Source organism: Corvus kubaryi, unplaced genomic scaffold (assembly GCF_017639235.1).
Source record: "Corvus kubaryi isolate FWS band 111438036 unplaced genomic scaffold, C.kubaryi_AGA036_p1.0 37398, whole genome shotgun sequence".
Classification (NCBI taxonomy): Eukaryota; Metazoa; Chordata; class Aves; order Passeriformes; family Corvidae; genus Corvus; species Corvus kubaryi.
Genome location: NW_024581137.1, coordinates 41364349 through 41375707, shown reverse-complemented (window position 1 = coordinate 41375707; position 11359 = coordinate 41364349). Strand labels below are relative to the sequence as shown.

At 39.9% G+C, this 11359-nt stretch overlaps 1 protein-coding gene across 2 annotated transcripts in view; it reads right to left on the bottom strand.

Annotated features, from left to right (window-relative positions):
- Nucleotides 1-11359, bottom strand: part of KIAA1217 (KIAA1217 ortholog) — a 364764-nt gene that overhangs the window by 285645 nt on the left and 67760 nt on the right. Inside the window, exon 1 of one of the 2 annotated variants that reach the window (XM_042042934.1) lies at nucleotides 1660-1683. The exons of the other annotated variant lie outside the window; for it this stretch is intronic. The gene's annotated coding sequence lies outside the window, so the exon portion shown is untranslated. Of the gene's footprint in view, nucleotides 1-1659; nucleotides 1684-11359 lie in introns of those variants that run through there. 2 annotated transcript variants of the gene reach the window in all.

The window sequence follows — 11359 nt, the reverse complement described above, 5'->3', positions numbered from 1 at the left end:
AATGATTTGCCCTTAGTGCAGCCACGTTGGCTGTCACAAATCACCTTCCAATTTTCCATGTGCCTCAGCATAGTTTCCAGGAGGATCTGCTCCATGATCTTGCCAGACACTGAAGTGAAACTGATGGGACTCTAGTTCCCTGGGTCTTCTTTATACCCCTTCTTAAAACAGGCATTATGTTTCCCCTTTTCCAGTCAGTGGGAACTTAATTGGACTTCTCAAATACGATGGATAATGGCTTAGGCACTTCATCCGCCAGTTCTCTCAGAACATTTATCGCAGATACATTTCATCAGGTCTCATGGACTTGTGTACCTTCAAGTTCCTTAGATTGTCTCAAGCCTGATCTGCTTCTACAGCAGGCGGTTCCTCATTCTCCCAGTACACACTTTTTCCTTCTGCAAGTTAGGCAGTGTGGCTGGAGCACTTGTCAGTGAAGACTGAGGCAGAAATGCCATTGAGAACCTCAGCCTTCTCCAAATCCCAGGTAACAAGGTCTCCCATTTCTATCCAGAGAGGGCCCACTCTTTCCCTTATCTTTCTTTCACCACCATGTATGTAGCAGCTTTTCTTGCTGCCGTTGATGTCCTCTGATATTCCTGATCAACTTTAATTTTATCAGGGCTTTAGCTTTCCTAACCAAATAACTGGCTGCTCGGACAATCTCTCTGTATGTTTCCCAGGCTACCTGCCCTTGCTTCCACCCTCTAGAAGTAGGCTTCTTTTTTGTGTTTGAGTTTGTCCAGGAGCATCTTGTTCATCCATGCAAGCCCCCAGGCATCTTTGCATAACTTTCTTTTTATTGGGATGTATTGATTCTGAGCTTGGAGGAGGTGATCCTGGAATAGTAATCAGCTTTTGTGGGTCCCTTTTCCCTCCAAGGCTTTATCCCATAGTATTTTACCAAGCAGATCCCTGAGGAAGCCAAAGCCTGCTCTCCTGAAGTCCCAAGTAGTGAGCTTGCTGTGCCTCCTCCCTGCTTCCCCAAGGATCTTGAATTCCATTATTTCATGGTCACTGCAGCCCAGTCTGCCCTTGAGTTTCACCTCCTGCATCAACCCCTCCTTGTTGGTGAGATTGAGGTTACACATAGCATCTTTCCTTGCTGGCTCCTCTCACTTGGAGAAGGAAGTTATCAACAACACTTTCCAGGAACCTCTGGATTGCTTATCTCCTGCTGTGTTGACCCTCCTGTTGGGATGGTTGAAGTCCCCCATAAGGACCAGGGTTTGTGAATGTGAGGATGCTCCTGTCTGTCTACAGAGACCCTCATCCACTCAGTTGTCCTGATCAGGTGGCCTGTACCAGACCCCCACTGTAATGTCACCTGTCCCTTCCCTCCCTTTAGTCATGACCCATAAGGTCTCAGTCAGCTCCTCATCCATCCCCAGGTGGAGCTCCATGCATTCCAGCTGGTTATTATCATAGGGAACAACACTCATTCCTCACCTCCTCTGCCTGTCCTTCCTAAAGAGCCCATATCCTTCCATTCCAACACTCCAGTCGGTCATAGGAACCATCTGACCACTGATGACAACTAGGTCACAGCCCTGCAGTCTTCACACATCTCTAACTCCTCTTGTTTATTCCCCATGCTAACTGTGTTTGCACAGAGATATTTAACCTGGGCCCCCCTTATTTAACAGTAAGCCAACTTACTGACTGTAGTGGCAGCAATTCCTTTGTCCTGTTCTTCAGGTGCTTCTCTGCTGACCTGTGATCTCGTACCAGGCTCTGGGCATCTCCTGCTGGCATTGGCATCAAACTGGTAGAGCAGGTAGATTGTGGTTCCCCTCCCTCGGCAACCTTAGTTTGAAGCCCTCTTCACTAGCTGAGCAAACCTATGACGAAATACTGCAGCTCCTTCTCACCACAGAAACATTATTATTCAGGTGCTTGTGCTGTACAGCAACAGCTTATCTGCTGCAGATAAACCTCTCCATCTCTTCTGATTTTAAAAGGACAGTCAAATGGATTTCTCCACACAGCTTCTCCTGTATTTAAGCCAGAAGTCTTCTCAGACTGGTGGGGGCTAGTACAAACCTGCACCTTACTGTGGCAATATGAGCTTCCCACCTTGCACATTCCTATTACTTAGAACCTTACAGGAAATAATAAGAAGAGTTCTGGGTGGTTCTGCTGCCCATCAACAATTTAAAGTGTAAACATCTTCAGTCCAGCACCTTTGCCTATGTCTATCAAGAAGAGGACCTAATTGTCCCAGATTGCTACCAATCACCACCAGCATTTCAGAAAATAGAAATAACCTTAACCATAAATATGCTCCAACATGCCACAAACTTACCGTAGCTTTTCAAATGTTGCCCTCATAGATAGCCCAGGGGAAACCCAAGGAGAACACCACAGCCCTTATCAGCTTGAATTCAAAGGAGGGAGAGAATAGCAACAGGATGAAGCATGCACAGGCACATTAGGGGAGGAAACAAAGACGCTCCTTCTTGCCTCACTGGGATGTAGCAACTTCCAGTGACTGTAGCCCAGCCCTCCACCAAACTGGTTTGTGCCCTCGAGGGTATGCCAGGAAATTAAAGGCTTGTCATGCACTTCTGTTGTGGCAACATGCTTACATATAATTTTCAGCAATACATATGTTCAAAAGATATACACTGTGTGAGTCTTTGTTACACAGATGTAAATAAAACAGTGTGAATATAGAACTAAGAAGCCTTTCTCTCCAGGCACTCAGCCTCCTGGAAGGCTGTAAATATGCACTGTTAATGCATGGCTGTTCTACAAGAGTTTTCCTGGAAAAAAAACCCCGTTAGAATGATATATATTCAAACCACTCACAAAAAGAAAATTTAAGCTTAAATTAAGAGCAGAAAAATAAAAAGGCAATTTAGATGGAGAGATAAAAAATTCTTTACAAGGAATACACACATGTAACTCCTTAAAAAAATTCCTATCTCTTGATCTTCATGAATTGTTTATAATTAACGTTCAGTTAATATATGGATTTTAATTACTATGAGACAATTGTGAAGACAACTTTTTAGTTCAATAATATTCTCTCTTGGATCACTAACTCAGCTCCAGAAACTAAGGCAGTAAACTGAGTTCCTACCTTACTGCTTACAACAAGATATGGAAACCCTTCTCCTAAGAACTCTTTTTGTTCACCAGGCAAGGATGTCACCATGACCTCTCATGCCACAGCTGCACTGAGAGAGAAATCCTCATGCTTGCTCTTTTTTCCCTATAAAATGAACTGAAAATACTGAGAAGCAGAAACCACCAGCCCCGAGGAAGGACAACTGCAGGGATCTCTGTACTGCACTTTGCAAAGTGGGGCTGTGGTGGGTGATGGACATGACCTATGTTCGCTGTGGTCAGAGACAAATCACAGATCCTTTGTAAATCAGCAATTTCCCATTGTGCTGCTATGTGTAGGGAGACTAACAACATTCAAATAATATCAAAAACCTATACAAATCATATTGGCACCACCAGACAGGCCTAACAGCCCTCCCTCCCCTGGTGTGTGACTTCCTGTGTTCCTTTGCCATAAAATCATAGATTCATGGAATTGTTAAGGTTGGAAAAGACCTCTAAGATCATAGAGTCCATTGGTTAACCCAGGACCACTGCGTTCACCACTAAACCATGTAGTATGCAACAGAATCAGTCCCATCCAGAACTGGCAAAATCCATTATCTGTACAGTTCTACACAGAGCAAGGTCCTGCAAGCATCACCCACCATTTATTTCTGCCAACGCTGTACATCTCTGTGCCTTCCTTCCTTCTAGATTGGAAGCAAATTAAGCCTTTGGAAAATAGGAAGTGATTTACATAAAGTATTAATGCCTCTTGATGCAACAGTATTCAATATTTTATTCTTTGTTGCTTCACATCAATCAGAGTCTCTCAGATTTCAGAGGAATGTTTGCCCAGTCACTGTGTAAAGCCAAATATAAAAAAAAAAAATCTGCTCATTCCTTGACTGTAATTAATTATGTATTTATAAGCTCATAGTCTGGTGGATCACAGGTATTTTGCAAAAACCTAAATATAAAAAATCATTATAGACTACATTTTGCATGCAAGACCTGAAACTTCTACAGTTTCTATCATCAGTTATAAAGACTAATAAAAATTCTTCTAATCAAATAAAGGAGGTCTAAAGCCTTCCACAGTATTCCTCACAAATGCAGTCAGGTCACTATTGCTACACATCACCTTATAAAACTGTGAGATACACACAGACTGTTGCTCTTCAGCAAGTACTGTTTGCCAAAATGGACTTTCATTTTCTATTCCATAATTAATTCATGTTTAGATATAGGTGTCTAGAGGCAAAACCTACACGTGAACTGAATAGTGTATCAGCTACAGGTTTTACACAACTATCCTTAAGAATTCACTGAGGAATTAAACATCACGTAATGATGAAATGACCTTGTCAAGGTTATGCAAAACGTGTCTGGCAGAAATGGGAATCACACTTTTAATCACCAGAGCCTACTTAACCACAAAAGTCAAACTTTCACTCTCTTGAATTTGGAAAAAAAAAAAATCTAAATCAAAGTGTTTTCATAATCCACTAGAAAGGTATAATATAATTGGATACTGAATAAATAAATCCCAGTTTACATGCAATGATATGTCTATTTTGCCAATATTGACATATGTCTTCTTTGCTAATATTGGCTGCTTTTTCTGTATTTTAATATTAATATCTAACAATTTTGTTTAGATTTGCTGTATAATAACACCTTTCTCTGAAATGGGATCAATTTTTAAATATATATTTTAAGTACTTCTTTCAAAGCCCATAATAAAAATTTATCTGAAATTTATCTCTTCCAAACTCAAGAATACCAGCCTCTAATGCTATAAAGTCCAAGTCTACTATCAATGCCTGGTTTATTTTAGTTTTGTGTGTCCCACTTTCAAACCAAATGCTTCTAATGAGATTAAAAGAGGAAAAAACATCAACTAAATAGAACAACTCACCTGGGCATCTTAGAAGATCATTTCAAATCCATATTAAAAGCTTTCCTGGGATGGTTCTAACACTGAGGAATAACATATTGGCCACAAGAGCCTGTGGTTTACTTTAGCCCTAGGATAATGAAAAAAGCAGAACAATAAATAAATGGTCATTTGTCTCCACTTTCACCAGTGTTGCATGGTATGTTAAAACAATGTAAACCTGAACTGTATAAACCTCCATCCCTCAAAAATTGTGAATGGTTTCTCTGTGCTGGAATGTTTCACTGATCCCTGGTAGGGGATCTGCACGGTTGAGTAGAAAAACAGAAATAGCTTCTGTGCTTCTCATATGAACATCACCATCTTTTTGAGGTCCTTAGGTACCAGCAATGAGAGAGGATCAAAATGGGCAGTGGTTGCTGCAAGGTTTGTTTGAGTCCAAACAATCAGATTGAGATCTTTCTTGGTGTCATTGATGATAATAAATGTGATGTTATTAGTTCCTTTCTTGCTCATCAATGTGAAAGGATCTTCATATATCTGCAAACAATTTGTAGCCATATTTCATGAGCTCTGGAACTGAAGGAGTCACCAGCAAATAAGACTGGCTCTGCACTGGTTTAGTTCTATTAAAAGAAATAAGTATCAAAACAATACAAAACCTCCATGCTTGTCTCAGGGACTACATACACCTAAAAGCAGTGTGATTAGCCTTTGCTGTGAAAATACTACAGTTATTCAGATGTGTCTAAATGATAAAAAGAGAAATTACTACTAGAAATAGAGACTTAAAAAAATGATTTTTAACAACATCTATATTTAAACTCCAAAATAGCGAAACCATAAAGCATGTATTTCATAGTAAGTTCTGCAACTAAACAACAATTAATTCTTTAAACATCGAACTACTTATCAGCCTACCAAGCCTTTAGGCCTATAACATTAAAATATAATTTACAATCTCAAAAGCCAACACAAGGAAATGTGAATTCTTGTTTACAGGGTGTTATAAGGCAACTTAAACCCGTGTACCAAGATTATGCTTTAATCAAGACTAATCTCCCTTTCTGTTTTGGAGCCAACACATTCCCAGACCTCTGGTGGTTTAGGGCACACCAGAGGATGTCCTAAGACAGATCAAAGCTTTGCCTGCCAGCAGCACAGGTATTGCTGTAGGAGTCTGACCTGCCCCACAGTTGTTCCTGGGACACTCGGTGTTGGCTATATGTCTCAAGCCAGACATATAAATTGCTCTGTGTGACTATCTTAACCTCTTCACCTCAGCTGATGGTAATTACATCATGGGATACTCCAAGAGGAGGAAGATGAGTGTGAGGATTCACCCAAGCTCAGTAAATGTCCTTCCTTCTGGTTTCCCCAACTCCTATAATGTGCAAATTACTCCCACTTACAGCCTTCCTGCTGCGGCGGAAATCAGAGATGTTACTTGAATTAAGCTGTTTTCTACCAATCCCTATTTGACCTACTCACACCATGTCTTCTACACAGCACCTAAGGCAGCCTGTACTGGCATTAAACTCCTCACTAGGCTTAGCAAAGGTTTCTCTTGCCATACAATCATTCATAAGACCAGTGATAGGTGAGCAGGTGTTGAATGGAGCCTTCAAGTGTTTCCAACTTAAAAGCCTTCATGGGAGGGGGGCATCTTTTAAAACACAGAATCTAAAATTGAGAAAGCAATAACTCTCCCTGAGATTAGCTCAGCTGGTCAGAGCAGACTGCTAATAACACCAGGGTCATGGGTTCAATCCCTGCATGGGCAATTATTAATTTTCTCCTTTTATCGTTTCTTTTTTTCTTTGCCTTTGTTTCGTGAGTTCTTTTACTCAGAGGTCGAATTAAAATGCAGGAGATCAGGAGTTTATCTTCAGATTTAGATGTTTATTTTATCTTATCTATAATACAGCTGCACAGAGAGTGCCTCTAAGTTAACAAGGCGGAAAATGGCCATGAGTTCTAACTTCCAAGGCTTTTTAAGGTCCAAATCACCCAATTATGGAATGCCAATTAATTTGGTTTTACTTATAATCCAATAACTAACTATTCATGATGTGCACTGCAGGTTTTTTTGACCCAATACCAGAACACCCAGATTTGTAAAGAAGGAAGGAGAAAAGAAGAAGAACAAATCCACACCCCAAATCCTCCATATATCCATAAACCTAATTTTCTACATCTCTACATATTCCACCCAGTGATATAACTTTAATTATACAGCAACAACCTCAGTGTTATTCCACAATTTGGGAAGCCTTTCCCAAGGCTTCAGGTCAAAAGCAGTGTGCTTCTGAGGATCACTGTCAGCACTGAAAGGCTGAAATTCTCAGAACTCAGTGTTCCAACAGGCAATTCTCTTAAGAGTTGGACTTGATGATTGTTGTGGGTTTCTTTCAATTCAGAATATTCTGTGACTCAGGTCTCTTGGGTGACTCTTTTATCTCCTGTAGTGATGAAACAGCTCCTTGCTGCCACTGTTTGGAAGCTAACAAATAAATTACATTTTTAATGTCGCAGTATTTATTCTTTGATTGTTCCTGGACACCAATTCACCGTTGTACGGAAAAAACTGAGAACACAATTTATAACCAGAGAATTGGCCAAGACAGCCTCACACAACCCCACCATTCACATCACAATCAGTAAAGTAAGAATGAGCAGTAATTCACACATTGTTTCTTTGCCTAAAATTCTTCCTACACAGATAATTTTACCTTTCCTTAGACACCCTTCCTCTCTGCTGGGCTTTGAAACTCAACAATAGAAAAGTCTTGACCTTAGGTGTATGCCTTTTGTCATGTTGTGGTGTTTCCGTCTAGATTTTGGGAGACATAAACCCTTACAAACCTTCACATGCCTTCTCAAAAACACTAGAAGCAATCTGGCACAACTGAACACAAATCCCTTCCCACAGTCATGCTTTGCCACCTCTCTGCTCCAGTGAGATAGAGTTCGCCCTGGCAGCTGATCCCACTTTCTGGAGTATAAAGGAGACCAACAGAGGGAATGCTCCTACAAAACTTCACCTCAAACAGCTCCTGAGAGCATTGAAGAGATCACCTGGGAGAGAGCAGCTTCTTTCCAAAAGGAGGACAGAGTAAGGAGCAGCGTAAATACAGATCCCAAAAAATTTCATCTCCCAAATCATCTTCCCCAGATCCCACCGCTCACTTTGTCCCTAAGCTGCAAGGTCCTGGGGTGCTGTCAGCAAGACATTCAGGCTGGACTTCCATCAATTCCTGACTCACACCAGCACCCAGCTCTGGCAGGGACAGGATTGCCAGAGCCCTGCTCCTACCTCCACCCACATCTTAAAGCTAATACCTGATTCAGAAAATGGTATTCCTCAAGAAGTGCCAAAAAGTTCATTTATATGTGATTATAGTTTTCTAAACTCCTTAAAATTCAAAAGTTGGAGCTAATTTCAACATTAATTGCCTAAATATTCAGCCAAATTGCTTCCTTGCTCCCAAGTGAGAGGGTAAAAAAAACAGACTCATCTCAAGGTTTGCAAACATAATTGATTTGGCATCCATAGCTGTGAAGTAGTGACAGCTCTTCATAACATCAAATATCCTTGAATATTCAAAAGTTAGACTTCAGGGATGGCTGGAATTGATGCAGTTTTCCTTTTTTGGAATTTTTTTTCTTTTTGTGTTTGGCTTTTTATGAAGTAAATCGGACTTTATATAAACTTTGCTCTCTAATAATAGTTACATAGAAAAATTACATAAAGAAACATAGCTAAGTCTATCTCATCAACAAAAGTTATTAGAAACTCAGAACAGGCAGCAAGACTCAGATGCAGGAAACAGGCTAATATTTACTTTTAGGTGCTTTTCTAAAACCAACTACCTTTCAAGCTCACGTCCATCCTTTAAATATAATTTCTCTACCTTCCAAAACAGCTACGAGTGGTGCTTCCCCCTACTTTATTTAGCACTTGGTCATGAAAATATAAGAGCAAAAAATGCACACAGCTTCTTTTGAATGGGATAATTCATTATTATATCCCTGTTAGAAAATATTCCTACATTAAATATGTATTAAACTCTCATTCATCCATTTGTATGTGATTTCTGTCAGACATCAACAGAACAACTGTTTTTTCAGAGCAGTAAAAGCTGTAATGGTTGACAAGCACATGAAAACGGACCTTTTGTATACAGCTGCTCCAGGTGTCTGCTTCAAAGAAGGAAAAGCGAAGAGTTTTTTTCTGCACAAAAATACACTGTAAACAGTGTCATTGTCTGACAATTTTGGCAGGTATAATTTTGTAAGAAACACAAAAGCCAACTGGAATATCTTAAAAGAAATCACAGAATCATAGGGCTGTTCTGCTGTGTTAAAAACGTCACAATAATTCTGAGGCTGCTGTGCATATTTCCTACAGAAAACAAAAGGTGTATATATTAACATATTTATTTAATTCAAGTCCTAACCAATTAGCATCTCAGCTTCCACCTCCCTGCCTCTGGTTAAAGCACCACTTCTTTTCCCTAACCTACACTACACACACTTAACAGAGCTGTGGGTGCCTAATGTTCTCCCATTTGACATGTTAGAATCGTTTTTAACAGCTTAGTTTACAACTGAATGCCTGTAATTTCCTAGCATGTCCTGAGGCAGTTTCCTAAACTGTGTCATTATCTCGACAAGTCTTCAGGGACAGGGCTTAACAAAGTTTAAAATGTTATCTACAGGGCTCCTCCGGGGCTCCTAAAGAGTTTTTCTAGTTATTTGGGTGCTTAATATCAATGGGGAAAAGTGCTTTTATACTTTTTTATTTGGCATTATCTTTCTGCCACCACGTATTTTCCACAACTAACAAAGTTATTGCCCATTTTCATTTGTAGAAAAACAGCGGGTTTTTTTATTGCCTCTTATCTCTTCTAACAATTTCTATAATTAATTTCATAACACTACCTTCCACTGAACATTTTTTTCCCTGAGCACTTCCAAAATTGCTATTAGGAAGACTCTTCTCCCTTATTATATGTTTAATCTTTCTAAAACATTACCTCCACTAAATTTTACAAGAGTATTGTAAAACATTTCAGAAACGGAAAAAAAAAGTCAATTTTGTCATATTAATTATACAAGTACTTCAAGTTTCCAGGAGTCATTTTTTCAATTTATTTTACTCTTATTCACCATCATCATATTCAAAATGACAGCCATTACATGTCTCACTGTTTCAGTAAGGGGAAGAAATCTGCAAGCACAAAAAATCTGTACACTTTTTTTTTTCCTCCCCCTCCTTGAAAATGCACTGCAGAACTACTCTGAACATCTGGGCATGAAAGGGAACTGGATGGATTTTTGCAGTACAAACAGCTCAGCAGAGTTATTTTGTCTTCATTTTTGTCTTCTTTACAAACTGATAAAAATGGGGATTGCGTCTTTGACACATGGTACATGAACACTAAAAAAAAGTGACCCCTGCTTCTGCTTTTGATTGATTTTGTGTATTTATTTCAAAATTATAGGATGAGCCACAACTTTTGGCCAGACTTTTAGTACCTGGGAGAGAGTCTAGCCATTTAACATTAAAATCTGTCAAATTTTTGAAAATTACAATCAAGATGTAATTTGAGGTTAGAATTCTGGCAGAAATAGAAATGCTGCTTTGAAAGACATCTGCAGTTACAGGTGTTGCTTTCTATTTGTTGGTTACATCAACGGGATTAGGCAGCACCCACTCTCATCTGGGATCATACATTCAGGTCCTTAAGTTTTTAAGGCATGACCATCAAATGCTTCAACTTCCTCTATTGATCTGAAGCCTGAATATGCAATTGGATGACCATCCCAACAGAGATCCATCAAGGTAACAGAAGAAATAGACTCAAGGGTATTCTGCGTTGTGTGGAGCCTGATGTGAGGCACTTGCTCTGGCTCACAGGAACAGCCTCTTCAGACAAGGATTAGCATTGATTTCTCTGAGTGGGTCCTGGCGCAGTGTGAAGCCAGCTCCCAGGCGCACCTCTGGGTGCGGGGCATGGAGGTTCCCTCCTCAGCAAGCAGGGGCTGGTGATGGCCTGGAAAAACTGTTCGGAGTTGGAGCTGAGCAGAAAACTCATGCTATGGGGTGTCAATGTTGTGCTGCTGTGAAGTCCACAAACACAGAAATCCTGCATGACTCATAATATCCATTCTTTTCCAAATGCTGCAACAAACACCCAACAACCTCCCATTTGAGAAATGTTTCCTGTGTTCATCTGCTAACTTTGATTAAAAAGATGCTTCTATAACTTTGTAACATGTCAAACCAGAAGAATGAGCAAGATTCCAGTCAGTCACAAACCAGATTAACATCCCAGATACCATCTAGCCAGAAAGAATATCAGTGCAATTTCAAGCTATAAATTCCAGATTTATACAATG